The sequence below is a fragment of the Opisthocomus hoazin genome, chromosome 5 (assembly GCF_030867145.1).
Source record: "Opisthocomus hoazin isolate bOpiHoa1 chromosome 5, bOpiHoa1.hap1, whole genome shotgun sequence".
Lineage (NCBI taxonomy): Eukaryota > Metazoa > Chordata > Aves > Opisthocomiformes > Opisthocomidae > Opisthocomus > Opisthocomus hoazin.
The window spans coordinates 88,512,935-88,533,881 of NC_134418.1; the positions used below are offsets into that span (position 1 = coordinate 88,512,935).

At 48.0% G+C, this 20,947-nt stretch overlaps 1 long non-coding RNA gene across 5 annotated transcripts; it reads left to right on the forward strand.

Moving 5' to 3' along the window:
• Positions 1-1,428: 1,428 nt before the first annotated feature.
• LOC142361480 (uncharacterized) lies at positions 1,429-17,296 on the forward strand. 5 transcript variants are annotated; one of them, XR_012764130.1, is made up of 6 exons: positions 4,684-5,472; positions 6,487-6,601; positions 12,335-12,520; positions 14,698-14,807; positions 15,461-15,651; positions 16,906-17,296. It is a non-coding gene; the product is annotated as an uncharacterized LOC142361480 (long non-coding RNA). The 5 variants fall into 5 exon arrangements; XR_012764127.1 differs by having other exon boundaries at positions 4,685-5,472; positions 16,910-17,296; XR_012764131.1 differs by having other exon boundaries at positions 4,685-5,472; positions 15,464-15,651; positions 16,910-17,296.
• Positions 17,297-20,947: the final 3,651 nt, after the last annotated feature.

The following is a 20,947-nucleotide window of genomic DNA, read 5'->3' on the forward strand; positions in this document are numbered from 1 at the left end:
GAGCGGGCCCCTTTGGGCGTGGAAAGAGAAGGAAGGGGTTTCTCTTCGGCCCAATTGGGCAGGACCGCTCCAGGCTGTGTCTGTGGTGCTGTGCCATTTTTGTCATCTGTCTTCCGTGTCTTAGACCGTACCTGTATCTCAACATCCTCACGGCTCTTTGTGCACATCGGGCACCGCCCCGGAGTCTCGAATGCCCCTGCTCGTCGGCGTAGTGCCAAGTGGGTGCTTCTCTTCTTGCCTTACAAGCGTAAAGCGTGGATCGGTCTCGTGGCGTGGAAGTTTCCGGTCGGTTCTCTTTTGCGGCGTCGTTCCAGGCTGTGTCGGCAGCTCTTCTCTCTAGCGGTCCATTTTCGTGGAGAGTGGGAGCTCTTCCCTGCATCCTGATGTTCTTAGGTCTTGAAGCCGGGCTTCTTGCACATGCGCCGTCTCTTTTGACCGTATCTTCGTGCCAGGGACCGTGCCGTCTGACTCTGTTTTTCTGGGGCTTCCGTGGAGGCTCCGTGCTCTGGGCCGTCGCGGCCCTGTAGGTCTTCTTGTCCGACAGTGTCACCCGTCGGGGAGTCCTCCTTCTTGCGGAGGAGAGTCTTCTCTCTTCTTTGAAGCCCATTGTTCGTGGTCTTGCGCGTAGCGTCGGTGTGTGCCTGTGCGTGTTTTGGCTTGGAGCTGCTCTGCCCGGGGCAACGGGGGAACCTGTAAACGGCAGGGCCAGGGTGGGTGAGCGGCCAAGGTAAAGGAGCAGGAGATCGGAATGGATGCGGGCAGGCTTTGGTTTCGGGCGGTATCTCAGCATGTGCCGTTTGCTTTGTTTTTATTGCAGGTGGCGCACGTAGCCTCAGAGGGGCGAAGCGGCGTGCTGACAAGAGGTCTGAGAAGGTGAGGCGGTTGTGTGCCGGGTCAGCGTGCAAGAGCAAATTATTGTGCAGCGACTGAGTGAGGGGTGTGTCTCTTGGTTTTGCAGGGGCCGTGCGGGCCACCTGTGGCATTGGACAACTGTTTGAGGTGAGCTGGGGTGGCAGGCGAGGAGGAGCGTGGGGCGGGTGACTTCTCACGGGCGCAAGGGTAATTTTGTGTCTCTCGGTATCTCAGGTTGCAGAAGCGACGGAGGCCGCAGCGTCCGACTCTGGAATGTGCAGGTGAGTGGAGCACCCCGGCGCTTCTGAGGAGGAGGTGGTTGTGGAAGAGGTCGGCGTTGGCCAGTGTGATGCTTACTGTCAGCCCTGTGTGTCGTCTGTGTTGTCGTCTCCTCGTTTTGCTTTTCAGATGACAAAACGGAAGCAGGCGACAGCGGGAGCATCCCGGTTAGCCAAGGTGCTTTTTGTCGAGGATGGAGTCAGACCCCTGGCCCCCTGAAAGCTAAGCTGAGGGACTGGAGGGAGGGGACCACGGTTGTGAATTGCAGGGGGAGGGCTTGTAAAGCTAGCGCAGGGGAGAGGGCTGTGCAGGAGCGGGCCCCTTTGGGCGTGGAAAGGGTGTGGGTTTGTTTTCAGAACAGGAGTGTCTGGGCACGGTATTTTCCTTCTCTGTTTTTTGTCTTCTGTTCTGTGGGTTTCAATGTCTCCATAGGTTTTCCTGATCAGCAGGAGCTTTGGCAGCCCTCCGGAGAGTTTCAAGTGCATATCTTCCTGGCCATTGTGCCAGTCAAGTCTTTGTTGTCTTGCAGTTATGTTCTGCCATTACATCGCTGCTGCTGCTATCGTGGTGAGGCCGCTGCCTACTTGTTACTGCTGCTTTTGTGCCACCCCATGCACCAGTACAGGCTCGGGGCGTACCTGTTGGATAGTGGCTCTGTGGAGAGGGACCTGGGTGTGCTGGTGGATGACCAGTTGACCGTGAGCCAGCAGTGTGCCCTGGTTACCAAGAAGGCCAGTGGGATCCTGGGGTGCATTAAGAAGAGTGTGGCCTGCAGCTAGAGGGAGGTTCTCCTTCTCCTCTTCTCTGCCGTAGTGAGGCCCCATCTGGTGTACTGCGTCCAGTTCTGGGCTTCCCACTTCAAGAAACATGAGGAACTACTGGAGAGAGTCCAGCAGAGGGCTACGAGGATGATGAGGGGACTGGAGCATCTCTCCTACGAGGAGAGGCTGAGGGAGCTGGTCTTGTTTAGCCTGGAGAAAAGGCTGAGAGGGGACCTTATAAATGCTTATAAATATCTTAAAGGTGGGTGTTGGGAGGATGGGGCCAGTCTCTTTTCAGTAGTGCCTAGCGACATGACAAGGGGCAACGGGCACAAACTGAAGCATGGGAAGTTGCAGCTGAACAGGAGGAAGAAATTCTTCCCTCTGAGGGTGACGGAGCCCTGGAACAGGCTGCCCAGGGAGGTTGTGGTTTCTCCTTCTCTGGAGATATTCAAGACCTGCATCGACAAGGTCCTGTGCAGCCTGCTCTGGGTGACCCTGCTTCGGCAGGGGGGTTGGACGAGATGACCCACAGAGGTCCCTTCCAACCCCTAACACTGTGATTCTGCGATGCGATGATGATGCCAAGGCCTCTGTGATTCTGCGGCCACCGTAACACCGCCGCAATGATAATCCGATTTCACTAATACCTAATCCTCTTTATATGTTTTTTGTCTGCCTCGCTTATTCCCTTTCCTTTTTTTTTTTTCATTATTTCTTGTCTTTCTTTAGTGCCTTTGCTTTTTAATTTTTCTCTCTAGATCTCTGTTTTAGTATACTGTCTCTACTTTAGTTTTTTCCTTTAATTCCCTAATGGCTATCGATTGTAAGTGCTCTTTCTTTGTCTACTTCCATTCCCTTCGCTGTCTTTTTTAACTGCTTCCTGTTTTTCTTTAGTGCCCTTGCTTTTTAATTACTCTTTCTATGCCTACTTTTATCCTGTTTACTGTCTTTATTTTTTAATAATTTCTGCTCTTTCCATTACTGCTGTCGCTTCTTAAAATTTATTGTCTGTCTGTGTGACTGGGTTCAGCTGGAATAGAGTTAATTTCCCAAGAAGCCATTTTGGCTGACTCAAACTAGCCAGTCAAATGTGATATCTGATACCGTGTGACATCATGTTTGGTATTTAAATTGGGGAACTGGCTGGAGCAGGGAGATTTGCTACTTGGGAGCAAGCTGAGCACTGGGCTGTGAGAAAATTACACTGTATGTGTGCGTGTGTGTGTGTATATATATATATATTTGTTTTAAATCAGTATTATTCTTGGTATTTTCTTTGCCCTTTGCTGTCCTGTTAAACTGTGTTTATCCCAACCCACAAGTTTTTGCCTTTTCCTTCTGATTCTTCTCCCCATCCCGTTGGGGGTGGGAGGAGGGTGAGAGAGCAACCACGTGGTTCTTTGTTGCCTGCTGGGGCTAAACCACAATACTGCATTTTTGTTTGCTGTTGCTGTTTTGTAGTTCTTTCCTCTCTTAATTCCTTGGCTTTTAAAAATTTCCACTTTTATATCATTTGCTCACTTTATTTTTTTCATTATTTTGTCTTCTTATATCTTAGTGCCATCGCTTTTAAAATTTCCTTTTTATGTCTCCTTTTTTGTTTGCTGCCATTTCTTTATTTTTTCCTCTTTGTTTTCCTAATCCTCCTTTCCTTTGTAAATTTTACACTTTTATCCCAGTTCGTTTTTTAATTTGCTGTTATTTTTTAAAGTATTTCTTGTTTCCTTAGTGCCATCACTTTGAAATTTTCTTTCTCCATCCCTTTTAGTTGGCTGTCCTTATTTTTTAGTTTTTCCCTTTAGTTGTCTAATCTTCTTTGTTTTTAAAATTTTCCACTTTTATCTCATTCACTGTCTTTATTTTTAAATGAGTCTCATTTTTCCTTAATGGCATAGCTTTTTAGATTTTCTATGTGTTGATGTAATTCCTCATCACTATTTTAATTTTTGCTTATTTCCTTAATCCCCATTTAATTTAAAATTTTGTCTACTTTTATCCCATTTGTTGTCTTTATTTCACTGTCCTTGTGTTTTAATTATTTCTTGTCTTAGTGCCTTTGCTTTTTAAGTTTTCTTTCTCCATCTTTTAGTTTGCTGTGCCTATTTGTTTTTTCCCTGTATTTCCCTAATCCTCATTCCTTTTTATATTATATACATCTACCCAGTTCACTGTTTTCTTTATTTTGCTCTTATTTCTTTTAAATATTTGTCTTTCTGTAGTTCTGCTGCTTTTAAAATTTTTTTTCTACATCTGTTTGCTATCCCTATTTTATTTTTTCCCTTAATTTTCCTAAGCACACTCACTTTCAGAATGTTGTTTCTGTGTGCTTAAATTTTTTCCCTTTGATGTCTATTTTAGTTATTTCTTGTCTTTGATTTGTGCCCTCGCCTATTACATTTCTTAGGTCTGTTTGCTGTCCCTATATTTTATTTTTTCTGTTTATTTCCCTTATCTCCTTTTGTTTTAAAATTGTCTCTATAGACCTGCTTTTATTCCCTTTGCTTTTTTTTTTTAAAGCTATTTCTTGTCTTTCCTTAGTGCCATCGACGTTTAAATTTTCTTTCTAGGTCTCCATTTTAGTTTGCGGTCTCTGTTTTTAAGTTTTTTCCTTATTTCCTTACTCCCCATTGCTTTTAAAATTTTCTGTCTACCTTTTATCCTGTTTGCAGTCTTTATTTGTCTACCTTTATTTTTCAATTATTTTTTGTCTTTCCTTAGTGCCCTTGCTTTTTAAATTTTCTTTCTACATCTGTTTTTGTTCGCTATCTGTATTTCACAATTTCTTCCTTTACTTCCCTAATACCTATCGCTTTTAAAATGTTCTTCATATGCCTACTTTTATCCCTTCAAAGTCTTTATTTTCAGTTATTTTCTTCTCTTTATTGAGCGCACTCACTTTTTAGATGTTCTTTCTACATCTCGTTCTAGTTCGCTGTCCCAATTTTTCAAAATTTTCCTTCTATTTCTTCCACAGCAAGTGGCTGCAGTGGGGTCCGGGGGAGAGGGCGATGTGCTGCTGGGGTGGGGCAACAGCCCCTGTTTCAGATGGGCTCCAGCTGTGGGCTGGAGCTGCCCAGGTGGGACACCTGAGTTGAGGATGGGGTTGGGCCAAGGTGTTAAAAAGGCTGCAGGGCTGACCAGGTCCTCCGCCTCCAGCCTCACAGGCTGCACCTACTAGGGCTGCCCCAGCCCTGCAGTGCCAAGGGGCTCAGTCTGGGAAGGGGGCTGCCCTGGCATGCCTGCCTGCAGGAGCTGGCTGAGGGGCGAGATGAAGGGGATTCGGCAGGCAGCTGCTTCCAGCAAGAAACAGCCGGTCCCCGCGGCGAGGAAGGATCGCTCCCAGCCATCCCTGACAGAGTGCACCACCAGCACGCAGCTCTGGGAGCTCAGTGCCTCTGTCGGCTGCACGCGTGAGCTGCCATGGATCCGGGAAGCTCTGTGGGAGAGAAGCATCAAGGCACCCACCACCTGCTCCTGGGCAGGTGAGGGTCGGGCAGTCGGCAGAGGAGGAACGTGGCAGAGGCACAGAGAAAAACCTCTGGGCAGTGAAAGTCTCCTGCCAGTGCCAGGAGCTGTGGTGAGTCGTGTGTCTGGGCCCATCCCTGCCACGCTTCTCCAGATCTGTGCCTGTCCTTGTCTCCATCTCCTTTTTGGGCTCTCCAGCTCCCTGAAGTTTTTGCTCTTCTGCCGACACCACCCTGTATCTTGTCATTTTCTATATTTCCTTTCTATGTCTCTCCCTTTCTGGCTCCCCACCTGTTACTATTTCATTCTTCCCACACAGCCTTCTTCCCCCTTTCTTGGGAAAACTGCAGTTCTAGGTCTCTTTCTACCCAGTGCCCTGTGCCTTTTTGCCCCCCTCTGCATTGCGTTGCTCTTCCAACGTCCCTACCTTGGGGCCGTCAGTCAGGCTCCGTCTCCCGATGTTTAACTTCTTACCTGTACCGCCAGTACCCCATTGCTTTCTAAATTTTCTCCCTATGTCTACTTTTAACCAGTTCCCCGCCTGTGTGTTTTATTCATTCCTGCCTGTCTTCGACTTTATCGCTTTTAAAATTTTATTTCATCTTTTTACTTTGCTGAGCCTATTTTTAATTTTTTTGGCCTCTCTGTTCTTCATCTCTTTTCTTTTTAAATTTTCTTATTTAGTCAACTTTTATCCAGTTTACTGTCTCTATTTTTAAATTTTTTTTTCTGTCTGTCCGTGAACCACTTTGCTTTGAAAATTTTCTTTGTATGCCTACTTGTATGAAGCTGCTAATCCCTATTTTTAATTGTCGGTCGTGCACCCCCTTTGTTTTAAAATCGATATTAAGTTTGCTGTTGCTATTTTAAAATCTTTTTTCTTTATCTCCCTAATTGCTTTTGCTTCTTAAAAGTTCTGTCTACTTTTATCCTATTTGCTGTGTTTATTTGTTAATTTTTTTCTGGTCGTCTTAGCGCCATCGCTGTTTAAATTTTCTTTCAACTTCTTGATTGTAATTCACGGTCCCTATTTAAAATGTTTTTCTGTTGTTTCCGTAATCCCTGTGGTTTTTTAATTTTTTGGCTTATATCACATGCACTGGATTTATTTCTTCTCTTTTCTTAGTTTCACAGAATCACACAGAATGGTCGGGGTTGGAAGGGACCTCTGTGGGTCATCTCGTCCAACCCTCCTGCCGAAGCAGGGTCACCCAGAGCAGGCTGCACAGGACCTCGTCCAGGTGGGTTTTGAATATCTCCGGAGAAGGAGACTCCACAACCTCCCTGGGCAGCCTGTTCCAGGGCTCCGTCACCCTCAGAGGGAAGAAGTTCTTCCTCATGTTCAGACGGAACTTCCTGTGCCTCAGTTTGTGCCCATTGCCCCTTGTCCTGTCACAGGGCACCACTGAAAAGAGCTTGGCCCCGTCCTCCTGACACCCACCCTTCAGATATTTATAAGCATTTATTAGGTCCCTTCTCAGCCTTCTCTTCTCCAGGCTGAACAAGCCCAGCTCCCTCAGCCTCTCCTCGTAGGGCAGATGTTCCAGTCCCCTCACCATCCTCGTAGCCCTCCGCTGGACTCTTTCCAGTAGCTCTTCATCTTTCTTGAACTGGGGAGCCCAGAACTGGACAGAGTACTCCAGAGGAGGCCTCACCAGGACAGTGTAGAGGGGAAGGAGAACCTCCCTCAACCTGCTGGCCACACTCTTCTTGATGCACCCCAGGATCCCATTGGCTTTCTTGGCAGCCAGGGCACGCTGCTGGCTCATGGTTAACCTGTCGTCCGCCAGGACACCCAGGTCCCTCTCCACAGAGCGGCTCTCCAGCGGGTCCACCCCAAGCCTGTACTGATGCATGGGGTTGTTCCTCCCCAGGTGCAGGACCCTGCATTTGCCTTTGTTGAACCTCATCAGATTCCTCTCTACCCAACTTTCCAGCCTATCCAGGTCACACTGAATGGCAGCACAGCCTTCCGGTGTGTCTACCACACCTCCCAGTTTGGTGTCATCAGCAAACTTGCTGTTTAGATTCTCCTTCTGTGTGTCTGCTGTTTTAGATTACTGTTCCTATTCTCGAATTTTCCCCCTTTATTTCCCTAATCTCTATTGCTTGTATAGTTTCTAATTTTATCTCCTTTGGTGCCTTTATTTTTGAATTATTCTTTCTCATTTTTCCTCAGTGCTATTGCATTTCAGATTTTCTTTCCATGTCTCCGCTTTAGTTCACCGTCGCTACTTTTTAATTTGTGGCACGCGACGCAGATCAACGCATTTTGTGCTGCCGCCCACCAGTAATGGTGCTGCAGGGCGCTGCCACCGTGCTCACCGCTGCTTCCGGTAATGAAACGCTGCGGCCGCCTCGGGTGCGAAGCGAGGTCTCGCAGCACTGGCACTGCACAGAACCGCAGCAGCGCCGCCGCCTCCCCCAGCCGCAATGTGGTACTTCAGCCCGGCATTCTGCGCAGGGTCTGGCCCTCCCGTGTGCCGTCAGCATGTGGCACGTGCGCAGTGCCTTGGTCATGGCGTGCTCCCCATTTTTATCCCAGTGTCTTGATCCCCGTTCCTCTCTCTGCCTCTCTGTCCCTGTCCTTATCCCTGTTTTTTCTTTCTCCAGTTCTTTGTACTGCTGCCTATCTCTGTCCAGTTTGCTTTCTGTTTGTTGGAGTTTTTTTGCTCTTCATTCCTCTGCCTTGCTCCGTGTTCCCTCCCTCTCACTCCCCCGGTGTCCTGCTGTGTGTTACCTGTCCTTCTTGTCCTGGGTTTGGCCAGGACAGGGTTAATTTTCACCAGACTCCAGGAAGGGGCACAGCCGGGGGGTGGGGGCTGACCCCACCTGGTCAAATAGAGCCTGGTATTCCATACCATGTGACGTCACGCGGGGTTCTGGGGGGGGGGGGGGGGGGGCGGCGCGGCGGGAAGGCACTCGCGGCTTGGGGGGGCGCAGCGTCGGTCCTGTTTCGGGAGAGCAGCTGTCTGTACGGTTCGTTGTTGTGTTTTCTCCTTATTTGTATCGTTGTTGTTCCTGTTTTCCCTCTGTTTGCTGTTCTGTTAAACTGCCCTTATCCCGACCCACCAGTTTCTGCCTCTTTCTTTTCATTCTCCTCCGCACGCCGGCGGGGGGAGGGGCGGCCGCGTGGCGCTTTTGTTGCCGGCGGCAGCCGAAACCGAAACACTTCTCCATGTTGATTTCCCCACCCCCACCCTACCGTTGCTCTATCCCTCTGTCCTGGTGTGTGGAAGTATTTTTTTATTCTCTGTTTCTGTTGTTCTGCCCGTGGCTGTTTTTTAATTCTCTGCCTCTTTCCTGCTCCCCACCCTCGCCTTTCTCTTGCTGTGATTCTTTCCTCTTCCCCGTACCTCTGTTTTCATATCCTTGGACCGCACTCCCTCCGTCTCGCTCTATCGCACTGTCTTGCTCCCCGTCCCTCTCTCTTCCTTTCTACCCTTCTGATGTGTGTGTCCCTCGGGCCCCCCCTGTACGTGTCCATGTCCCAGTCTTTCTGTCTACACCCTTCTGTCATTTTCTTCTCTTGCTCTTCTTGCTTTTCTTCTCTCTCTTCATCTATGCTGCAGCCCGTCGCTGTTCTTTCCTCCTCCATCCCTTTGTTCCACTCCCCGTCCTTGTCATTTTGACCTTTGTTCTGCCTCCCGTCTTTTCTTGTTTTCTCCATGTCTGTCCTTTTCCCTGTGCCTTTTTGTCTCTGCTCCTCAGTCCTCCTCCCTCATCTTGTTTTTCTCTTTTGCCATCCCTCTGTTTTTCTCTGTGACCCTCTGTGCTCTTCTCCCTCTCAATTTGCGGTTGTCTTATGTGTCCCCTTCTCTGTGTCTCTCTTCTGTTGTCCTGCTCTTCGGCCCTATTATTTATCGCTTCACCCCTCGGTCTTGCACTGAATCCCTCTGTTTTCTGTGATGCTCCGCCTCGCTGCTGTTCTCTCTGTTGCTGTCGTTTGCTGTCTGTTCCAGCATCCTGCTCGCTTTTGCGCTCTCTTTAACAGTATCTTTCTTTATGGCGTCCTGTCCATCACCTGTTTTCTCTCTCACTCTGTCCTTCCTCCTGTCTTTTCCTTGTCCCTCTGGCTTGCATCATTACATTTTACTTTCTCCATCTCTCTGCCTCCGTCCAGTGGCTCTCCTCCTGTCTCTGTCGCCAACGTTTCATTCTCCATGTCTGCCCTGCTCCCTGTCCTTTTCCTCTTATTCTCTCTGCTCTAGGTCCAATCTTGGTTCCTGTAAGCGCTTCCTCTTCTCTTGGTGCTCCTACCACCCCATCCCTTGGGCTGTTTGCTTTCTGACGGCAGCTGATGTCGTTCACACATCCTCTCTCCTGCAGCTGTTGGGGTTGACTTGCTGTCTTGGGATCCCATCCTTTTTTCTCCACAAAACTTCTGGAAATTATTGTGATTCCCAATCTCAATGCGATACTCTGTTCGTGGAGAAAAGAGTGCCTTTTATTCCTTCCCACCCCGTCTTTTTGTGACATAATTGTGCTCCGCTACTTAAACCTGGCCATCTGACGTCTGGACTCCTTGCTTCTGAAGGCGAGACAGGGTACACTGAAGTTCCGGCGCATGAGCTCTTCACTTTGAGATCCACGTGAAAAGAGGCAGGGCCTCCTTAATATGTAGCATATAAAGGAAGAGGAAGGAAGAGAGCTGTCTGAAAATACCGACCTCCAATTTTGATGGCCTCCCACCCCTTTTCAGCCTAAGCTTTTTTTTTCTTCCTTCTACTTGCTCCCCCTGGCCTCCCACTCCTTTTTGGCCTTCACTTTTTCTGGCCTCTAGTTGCCCTCTGGCCTCCCACCCCTTTTTGGCCTCTATGCACCCACTAGCCTCCCAGCCCTTTGCACCCTCCACTTTTTTTATGGCCTCTACTTGCCCTCCGGCCTCCTACGCCTTCTCAGCCTCCAGTTTTTCTGGCCTCTGACCAGTTTTTGATCTCCCACGCCTTTTCAGCCTCCATTTTCTTCTGGCTTCTACTTGCGCTCTGCGCTCCCAACCCATTTTGGCCTCCAAATTTTCTGGCGTCTACTTGCTCCCCCTGCCCTTCCACCCCTTTGCAGCCTCCCACCCCTTTTTGGCCTTTTTGTGAAGCAAGGAAGTATGAATACATTGCTGGGTAGGGCACGTTCCAGTTATCCAGGCGTGCTGGCGATGCTGTTAAACACGTCCTTTTTAAATCAGACCAAACGGGTATTGCTGGCCCCAGCATCTGCATGAACAGCTAGGTCTGAAGGGGCTCTGGAGCAATCGGCCACTGCTTCTGGCTCATCGTATCTCCAGGGTGAGGTAAGTTCATGCCAGCAGCTCTCTAGTCAATGTTCTTGTCCCAGGATCTACCATTCTCTCTGTTGCTCTTGTTTGCGGTCTATCCCAGCATCCTGCTCCCTGTTGCTCTCTACTTCACAGTATCTTTCTGTCTGTCGCTCTATCCTTCCTCTTGTCTTTTCCTTGTCCCTCTGCCCTTTTACTCATAGCTATTTTTTCCTTCCTTTCTCCCTCTCTCTGCCTCCGTCCAGTTGCTCTCCTCCTCATCTCTCTGTCGCCAGCATTTCTTTCTCCATCTCTGTGCGGCTTGCTGTCCCTTTTCTCTTATTCTCTCTGTCCTCCATTCTCCCTGTAACTCTTTGTATCTCTCCATAGTGCTGCCTGGCCCTTCGTTTCTCGCTATATGCCCCTGTTCAGCTCACTGTCCCGTTACTCCCCTCTGTCCTGTTCCTTGGCCTTTTTTCTCATCCTGCAGCCCGTAACTTTTTTTTTTGTCTTTCTCCACCTCTTTGTCCTGACCTGTGTGTCCCCCCCTCCCGCCCCTGTCCCTCTGGCTTGTTCCCTGTCTTTTTCTCTCCCTTCTGCCCTCTTTATTCCTCCGATGAAATTTTTCGGGCCGAGCGCAGAGAGTGGTGGTGAATGGAGTTAAATCCAGCTGGTGGCCGGTCGCGCATGTAGTTTCCCAGGGCTCCATTTTGGGGCCAGTCTTGTTTAATACCTTTATCAGTGATCTGGCTGAGCGGATTGAGTGCTCCTCAGTAAGTCTGCAGATGACACCAAGCTGGGTGGGAGTGTCGATCTGCTTGTGGGTAGGAAGGCTCTGCAGAGGGATCTGGACAGACTGGATCAATGGGACGAGGAGAATTGCGTGAGGTTCAAGTGCTGAGTTCTGCCCTTGGGTCAGAACAACCCCATACAATGATACAGGGTTGGGGAAGAGTGGCTGGAGAGCTGCCTGGCAGAAAAGTATCTTGGAGTGGGTTGGCAGCTGGCTAAGCATGAGCCAGCAGTGTGCCCAGGTGGTCAAGAAGGCCAAGGGCATCCTGGCTTGTATCAGGAATAGGGTGGGCAGCTGAAGTAGGGCAGTGATCATGCCCCTGTACTCAGCACTGGTGAGGCGGCACCTCGAGTACTGTGTTTGGTTTTGGACCCCTCAGTACAAGCAGGACGCTGCATTGCTGGACCGTGTCCAGGGAAGAGCAACGAGGCTGGTGAGGGCTCTAAAGAACAGGTCTTGCGAGGAGTGGCTGTGGGAACTGGGGTTGTTTAGTCTGGAGAAGAGGAGGCAGAGGGGAGACCTTATTGCTCTCTACAGCTACCTGAAAGGAGGTTGTAGTGAAGTGGATGTTGGTCTCTTCTCCCAAGTAATTAGCGATTGGACAAGAGGAAATGACCTCAGGTTGCATCAGGGGAGGTTTAGATTGGAGATTAGGTAAAATTTCATAACTGAAAGTTGTGAAGCATTGGAACAGGCTGCCCAGGGACGCGGTGGAGTCACTATCCCTGGAGGTATTCGAAAAATATGTAGATACGGTACTTCAGGGCGTGGTTTAGCAGGCATGATGTTGTTGTGTTGACAGTTAGCCTTGATGATCTTACAGGTCTTTTCCAACCTCCACGAATCTGTGATTCCCTCTTGATCTGTCTGTTCTGCTGCTCGCTCACCATGCTCTCTCTCTCTTTCCCTCTGTCCTATTCCTGTGCATAGTACGTCGGAGAGTGAGGCTGTGTGTCTAGGGAGCCTCATCTCGTAAGAGCTGCAAGACGTGTACGTTTTCTCTTGGGTGGAGGACAGCCAAGTCACCGGACTTAGGGAAGAGGAAGGAAGGAGAGAAGGAGAGAGAAGCGTCTGAAGCGGCAGAGTCTCCCGGCAGTGCTGAGAGCGAGAGCTGCGGTGAGTCCCGGGCCCTTGAGGCCCTGTTGACCCTCTTCTGCATCCTTAGCCCACCCATGGCCCCCTCTCTTTCCTACAGTGCTATGATTTTTTTTTTTTTTTTTCTTCCTCCTACCTCCTGTCTTCTGTTTATGTTTGCGTCCTCCTTCCTCTCCCTCTTTTTCTCCCTCCACATTTTCTCTGCCCTGTTCCCTGCTGATGTTCTCCTCTGCTCCTGTACGTGCTACTCCCTGTCCCTGCCTTCTTATTCCTCTTCCTCCTCCTTCCTTCTCTTTCTCTCTGTATCCTTGTGTCTAGCTCACTGCCGCTGGTTTTTTTCATCACATATCTCACTGTCCCCATCATTCCTTCTTTTCATCTGTTACTCTCTCTGACCCTTTGTGCTGCTCCTTGGCCCCCTTTGTTTTTTTCTCCATATTCTGTCTCTTTGCAGGGCTCCTAATATACTGCTCTTTTTTTCTGACACACTACATGCTTCTCACAGTCCGTGTCTTTCTCTCTCGTTATCGTTATTCTGGTGTGTCGCTCTGTCTCGCATCCTGTGCCGTCTCTATCCCTCTGTCTAACTCCCTGCCCGTATTCCTATTCCTCTGTGTCCTGTTGACCATCCAGAGTTTTTCCTCCATCTCCATCCTGCCGCTGTCCTGATCTATCTTTCTGTGCCTTGCTCTTTCTGTGTCTTTTCCTGTGTCCCCGCTGGTTTTTTTTCTCCGTCTCTGTACAGATTCCTGTCCCTTTCCTTTTTCCTCTTGCTGTCCTTGTGCCGTGCTTCCTCTCACTGCTTTCTCTGCCTTTCTGTGCGCCATTTGCTCTGCCATCCTTTCTTTCTCTATCCCCTTGTGCAGCTAGCTGCCCCTTCTTTCCTTTCTCTCTTCCTCGGTATTTCTTTCTTTCTCCATACCTCTCTCCCACTGCACATCACGGTTGTTTTCCCCTCACCAATGCTGTTCTGCTCTCTGTCCCTTTTTTGTGTCATTCTGTCCTGCTCCCTGTGTCTGTTTTTTAATTCCTCCCTCTCTGTCCCGCAGCCCAGTGTTTTTTTTTTTTCCCCCCCTTCTTCCCTGCTGCCCAGCCGAGGCTTTTCCCCCTCCGTCTCTGACCTGCTCCCCCATCTCTTATTTTTGCCTGTCTTTCACTTTAATCTGCCTCCCTGTTCCCTTTTTCTTTCTCAGTATCACCTTGTCCCGCTCCCTGTCCCTGTCTTTCTCTTACAATCTGTCCCGCTCCTTGTCCTTCTCTCCCTTCGCTATTATTCCCTGTCCTTCTTTTGGCCTTTCCTTCCCTCTTTGTCTATCCTACTGCCCCAGTGCTTCTTTATCCACTGCTGTCCTGCTCCCTGGCCCTTGTTTCCTCTCGCCGTCCCTCTGTCCTGCTTCCTGTCCCCGATTTTCCCGTCTCTCTATCCTGCTGCCTGTCTGGTTGTTTATTAGTGTACCTCCCTGTCCATCCGGCTCTCTCTTTTTGCCTTTCTCTCCTTCTCTGTCCTGCTTCCCAGCAGCCCTTTCTTCTCTTCCTCTCTCGCTGTCCTCTGGCCCCTTGCTGGTTTGTGTCGGCGTTCCAACCCTAACCACCCCCTTCGTCGTCTGACCCTTTCTTTGTTCCTTAGTACCTTTTTTCGTGTTCCCTGTTCTCTCTCTGTCAGTGCGTCATGCACTCCGTGGGACGGGGGTGGGAGGCTGAAAAAGCATTGGAAGCTGGGAGGCGGGGAGTGGAGGCCGGAAAGAGGTAGGAGGTTGCAGAGGGGTGGGAAGCTGAATTAAGTAGAGGCCAGCAAAGTGGGTGGTAGGAGGCTGATGAGGGGGGGAGACTGGGGGGGGGGCGGGCCGAGGAGGGGGGAGTAGAGGCCAGAAAAAAAAAGGAGGCCGGAAAGGGGTGGGAGGCCAGGGGTGAGAGTAGAGGCCAGACAAATAGGAGGCTGGAAAGGGGTGGGAGGCCGGGGGGGTGCGAGTAGAGTCCAGAAAGGCCCTTTTCTTCCGGCTTCTTCCCTGTATTTCTCTTTCCTGCCTTGTTTATTCCTCTGATTCAAGCTCTCTCTCAATCCGTGTGTTCTGCTTCCCACTCATCATATTCTCTCTCTTTCTCTGTCCTGTTCCTGCATATAGTGTGCAGTGAGGCTTCTTGTCTAGGAAGCCGCGTCTCATATGAGCTCTAAGACACCTACATGCATTTTCTCTCAGGTGGAGGAGAGCCAAACGACTGGAATTACAGAAGAAGAAGGGAAGAGAGAAGGAGAGGGAAGCATCTGAAGTGTCCAAGTCTCCCGGCAGCCCCGAGACCGAGAGCTGCAGTGAGTCCGGGGCCCTGTCACCCCTCTTCTGTATCCTGGGCCCTCCCCTGGCTCCCTCTCTTTCTCACATTGCTACGATTATTTATTTTTTTCTGCTCTTGTGTACCTTCTTTCTCCATCTGTCTCTGACTTGTCCTCATCGTTTAGGTCCTCCCTCTTGGTCTTTTTTTCCTTCTTCCCTTCTTTCTGTGCAGCTCTCCGTTACTAGTATTGCTTTCCTCCTTTTCTGTCCCATAGCCTGTCAGTATTTTTGCTTTGGTGCTCTCTGTCTGGCTCCTGGTCCCTTGATTCGAGGCCTTCCTTCTCGGCTCCGTAGAACGTCACAGATCTACTGCTTTCTCCATGTCTATTCTATTCTATTTCCTCATCTCTCTTTGTCCAGGTCCCTGCCGCTATTCTTTTTTCCTCTGTCATGCTGCAGGTTTGTTTTTTTTTTGGCATCTCCTTCCTGCTCCCCGTTCTTCATTTTTGGTCTGTGTCCTGCTCCTTTTTCTTTCTTCTGCTGCTGCTTTTCCTGTCTCCATGCTGCTTCTTTCTCCATCTCTGTGGGACTGCCTGTCCCCATTCTTCTTTCGCTGTCCTTTTCCCTGCTTCGTGCTTTCTCGTTACACCGCCCCTGTCCAGCCACCTGTCATTTTTCTCCTCTCTTGTAGCAGCCTGCACCCTGCTTCTCATTTTTGGCAGCCCCTGCCCAGCAGAGTGTGGCTCCAGGAGCCGACTGACCGACTGTTCTCTGCTGGACCGATGGGTGCAGCTCCGAGAAGGACTGCCGAGGTGTCAGAGGGGCAGGGAGAGCGTCGGGGGCACCGAGACTCGGAGCAGACGGGTTCCCCAGACTCATTCGGTGCGTGACTGAATAAACACCCATTGTCTCTTTTGCCTTCTTGCCTGTGTTTGTGCTTCCTTTGCATGGGATGAGGGGTGCAAGGGACCCCAGGGGAGGAAGAGACTCACTTTGTGGCGTGGGAGATGGCCCCCTGTTCCTACTGGGCTCCAGCTATGGGCAGAGGATGGAGAAGCCCCAGGTGCGGGCAGCGGGGCTGATGGCGACGGCCCCTCCCTTTAATTTGGTGGCTGCCGGTGGGTGTGCTGGTGCTGCCGTGCCCCGGGTGGCTGCGGAGGGGCCAGTGCGAGCCGAGAGAGGACTGGAACCATCGCCGAGCTCCGGCTGCTGCAAAAGAGAAAGTGACCGGGACGGGGTGGGTAGGGGGGGTGACCCCGACCGGCGGGTCTTGGGGAAAGCCCCCAGGAGGGCAGCAGCGCCTGTGGGGGGCCTGCTGGGTACTGCGTCGGAGGTGACTAGCGGTGGGGGTGTGGCACCCCGTTGGAGCCGCCGGCAGGTGGGGCGCGGTGTCCCAGCCAGCTCGGGCAGAGGGGAAGGTGCCTTTCGCGGCGTGCTGGGAGCTGTAGTCTTGGGCTGCTTTAGTTCCCTATTGCTTTTAAAATATTCTTGCTACACCTCCCTTTTTTCCATTTGCTGTCTTTTAAAAATTATTCCTCGCATTTCAGTAGCGCCCTCTCTGTTTAAATTTTCTGTCCGGGTCTTCATTTATTTATTTGGTCTCCCTATCTTTTAATTCTTACCCCCCCTTAAACCCTTGGGTTTTCAACTTTGGTGTCTGCTGTTGTCAAGCTCCCTATCCCTATATTTTATTTCTTTTCTGCGCACCGTGTGCCCTGTTGCTTTTGTAATATACTTGCTATGTCTCTATTTAGTTTGTCATCCTTATTTTGTAATTTTTTCTCTCTTAATCTGATGGATGTTAATTTTTGTTTACATCTGATTTTACATAGCTTTCTGTTTCTCTTTTTTCATCTTTTCCTCTCTTAATCCCCATCGCTTTTAAAATTTATTCTCTATGTTTCTGTTTATTTTGTTTACTATCGTTAATTTTAAACTTTTTTCCTTTATCTTCGTAATTCCTGTCACTTTTAATATTTTCTATGTTTAAGGAAGGGATTTTATTAGAAGCAGACTTGCCTAATAGGTAAGGAATTTAGTAGAAGCAGCACGGCCTGATAGTTGCTGTGCAGAGAACTGACAGTGCTTATCTATTGTGTAAATTAACTGAGGCAGAGTCTTGCATTTCCTTACAAGGCAGGTAGTTCCTGGTAAGGCTGGGGAGTCGCCTAGAACCAGCTAAGACTGACCTTGCGGTTTGGATGGAAGCTAGAAGAGAACTGAGTTTGGCCAGAAACAAAAGTCAATCAGCAAACACCGCGACGAAGAGGATGAGCCTTCATCTTGGGACTCCCTATGACCACCACCAGGAGGCACTGCACAAGCGCAGCTGGGAGGAGTCTATGGAAATGATGCTTTGGAACGGATTTTAATACGAAGCAGGGATAAGTCATGCATATGTATAGGTGGACTGGGAGTTTGATAAATATATAATATTTGACTGTATAAATTGAAGAAGCAAGTTACTGTCCGGCACGCACGACTTTGGTGGGGCTACCCCCGTGCCGCCCGTCACCGAATAAACGTACCTACTTTATGATCTCACAGATCGTGGAGTCTGTTTTCCGCATGTCAATGTCATCTTTTTTCCAGTTCGCTGTCTGTATTTTTTTTTTCTCATCTGTCCTTTACACATTTGCTTTTGAAATGTCATTTCATTGTCTGCATTTTTGTTATAGTTTGGCTGTAGCTGGCAACAATAGGGCCACGCGGCTGCTCTGCCACCCCTCTCCCCGCTGGGCTGGGGAGGACAATAGAAAGAAAAAGGCAAAAACGCATAGGTCGGGATAAGGGCAGTTCTAACAGAACATCAAACAAAGGGAACAGTAACCACAACAATACCGATAGGGAGAATACACAAAACAAATAGAAGGATGCACAGAGGGACTCTCACCACCCGCTGCCGCGTGCATCCGAGCCTCGACTGACTTCCCGCCGCCCAGGTCCCCCCAACCAGAACCCAGTGTGACGGCACGTGGTATGGACTACCCTGTTCTGTTTGGCCAGGTTGGGTCAGCCTGCCCGGCTGTGTCCCCTCCTGGCTCCTGGTGAAAATTAACCCTGTCCTGGCCGAACCCAGGACAGTTTTACTTCACCGTCTGTATTTTTCTTTTTTTTTTTTCCTTTATTGTCTCAATTATTTTTTCAAAATACCCTTTCTGTGTTTATTTTTATCCCACTTGCTGGTTTTGGTTTTTAGTTTTCTTGTTTTTCCTTAGCACCGTCACCTTTACAATTTTCTATCTATGTCTACTTTTATCCAGCTCCCATCCCTAGTTTTAATTCTTTCTTGTCTGTCATGTACCCTGTCAGTTATAATTTTTTTTATGTCTCCATTATAGTTCGCTGTCGCTATTTTTAATTTTTCTTTTATTTTCTTAATCCAGTCGCTTTTAAACTAATCTTTCTGTGTCTACTTTTATCTACCTCGCCGTCCCTGTTTTTCAGTTGTTCACTTGCGCATTCCTATTAGTTTTGAAATTTTGTTTCTAGGAGTGCTTTTATCTCATTGTCTCTCCCTTTGTTAATTTTTTGCTGTTTCCCGTATCCCGTCTCCTGTAAAATTTTTGTCCTAGGTCTGCTTTTATCAAGATGTGTCTCCCTTTTTTTTAATGGTTTCTCGTCTGCCCGGTACCATGTTGGTTTTACGTTTTCTTTCCTAGTCTATTATTACCCAGTTCGCTACCTTTCTTTTTCAGTTTGTTCTCGTCTGTCCTGTACGTGGTCACTTTTGTAATTTTCTTTCCATTTCTCTTAGCTATTTAGTTTTTTTTGCTGTTTTAAAATTTTTTCCTCTCTCCATGTCTTCACTTTTGAATTTTTGTTTCTGTGTTCACGTTCATGTATTTTTCTGTCTCTATTGTCTGCTTTTTTCCCATCTGTCCTCTACATTGTCAATTTTAAAATTTGTTTTTGAAGTCTACCTCCTGGGTTCAGCTGGGCCAGCGCTAATGTTCACAACAAGCGGGTCTGGCAAACCGAAACCAGCCGATTGAACGGGACATTCTGTACCGTGTGATGTCACACTTGTTATTTAAGGGGGCGAGCTGGCTGAAGGAGGGGGATTTGCTAGTCATGAGGAAGGTGAGCATTGGGCGGCGAGAACATAGCATGCCGTATATACTTTTTATCGGTAATAGTTGTTATCTTTCTTCTCCCTTTGCTGTTCTGTTAAACTGTTTTTATCGCAACCCACGCGTTTTGCCTTTTCCTTCCGACTCTGCTCCCTGTGCCACCGGGGGTGGGAGAGAGCAACTGTGTGGTTGGTTGTCACCAGCAGGGACTAAACCACAATGCTGCCTTTTAGTTTGGTCTTTTTGTTTTTAAGTTCTTTCCTCTCTTACTCCCGGGGCTTTTAAAAATTTTTATTTTTATTTCATTTCTGTATTTATTTTTTAATTATTTTGTCTCCTCATCCGTTGGCACCATGGCTTTTTAAATTTACTTTCTGCATCTCCATTTTAGTTTGCCAATGTTTCTTTTTATTTTTTTCTATTTATTTCCCTAATCCCCCCCACTTTTAAAATTTAATTCATTTATCCCAGTTTACTGTCTTGATTGTGCTGTTATTTCTTTAAAATATTTGTTGTGTTTCCTTAGAGCTGTTGTTTTTTAAGTTTTCTTCCTCAGGCTTTTTCAGGTTGCTGTCTCTATTTTTTTAGTTTTTCCCTTTATATTCTTCATGCCCCTCGTATCCGAGCGTTCTACGTCTGCTTTTTTCCCTTCGATGTCTTTATTTTTAATTATTCATTCTCTTTCCTTAGCGCCCTTTCCTTTTAGATTTTCTACGTCTCTGTTTTAGTTTGCTTTCCATAATTTTTAATTTTTTCCCCTTTATTTCCCTCATCTCTGTCGTTTTTTAAATTTCGTACCTTTCTGTCATTCGCCGCCTTTACATTTTAATTATGTTTTCTCAGGTTTCCTTAGCGCCATTGCTTTTTAGATTTTGTTTTTTTTTACATCTCGGTATAATTTCCCATCGCTCTTTAAATTTTGGTTTGTTTCCTTAATTTCTTTTATAACGTTCCGTATAATTTTATCCCGGTTGCTGCGTTTTTCTCCCTGTCCTCGTATTTAATTTATTTCCTGTGTTTCCTTAGCACCCTCGCTTTGTAAGTTTTCTCTCTCTGTTTCTTTTAGTTTGCTGTTCTGTTTGTTCATTTTTCCCTTTATTTCCCTAGTCCCCTCGCTTTTTAAATTTTCTTTTTAGACCCGCTTTTGTTCCTTTTGCTGTTTTTTAAAATTATTTCTCGTCCTTCTTTTGTGCTATCGGTTTTTAAATTTTCTTTCTGAGTCTCCATTTGTGGAATTATTAGTAAAATTAAGGTTTATATGAAAAACGTGTTCACCCACTGAGGAAAAGCATGAAATCAAAAGGAGGTCTGAGGATGGGACACAGCTGCAGCAGCCATGCGAGGAATCCACTAACACAGCAACTCCCTGCAATGTACCATAGAGGACAGAACGGAGTGGAGACTCTGTGGCCGTGCTCCGTGATGATAAAGCGGGAAGAAATGGTTCTCTAGAACCGATAAGCAGCTCATCTGGTCCCCTGAGCCGACACGTTTTCAAAACCTTGGCAAAGCGCTATCCTCTCGTGAACTTTGCTTGTTTTAATATCATTTTAATACCAAAACACACCTCCACCCCGAAGGCTACCCGCCTCCCAGGTGCGACCACACCTCTTTGAGTCTGCGTTCTCGATTTTTCGTAAACTATACCTTTAAATGTGAAGCGAGAGAATATTACACCAATCATGATAAAAGGTGTGTATGACTACAGTCACTCAAATTCCACCTTAAAGGTAGAAAGGATATAAAAATAGCCAGGGAAATGGGGGATTTTCAGAGAAGATTATCTTTGGAGGAAAAGAAGATAACACTGTGAGCAAGTCAAGGGAAACTCCACCTCAGACTGCCTCTGAAAACCGGGATCGGCCAACGGGCTGAACCTTGCTTCTCTCCCCCTCCTTGGGACCCCTTGGGTGAGACTTAAACTAAGCGCTTTTCTCAGGAATAGTTACTCCCTAGTGTTTATAGCCAGGCTGTACTATTTATAAACTTTTCACGCGTTTCATATTTGCACGTGCTTTCTTGCAGACAGTCACCATCCCAGGCAATTCAAAAAACATATATACCTGTTACACAAATAAAACTGCACTGTTTAAGTAGCCAGTTGT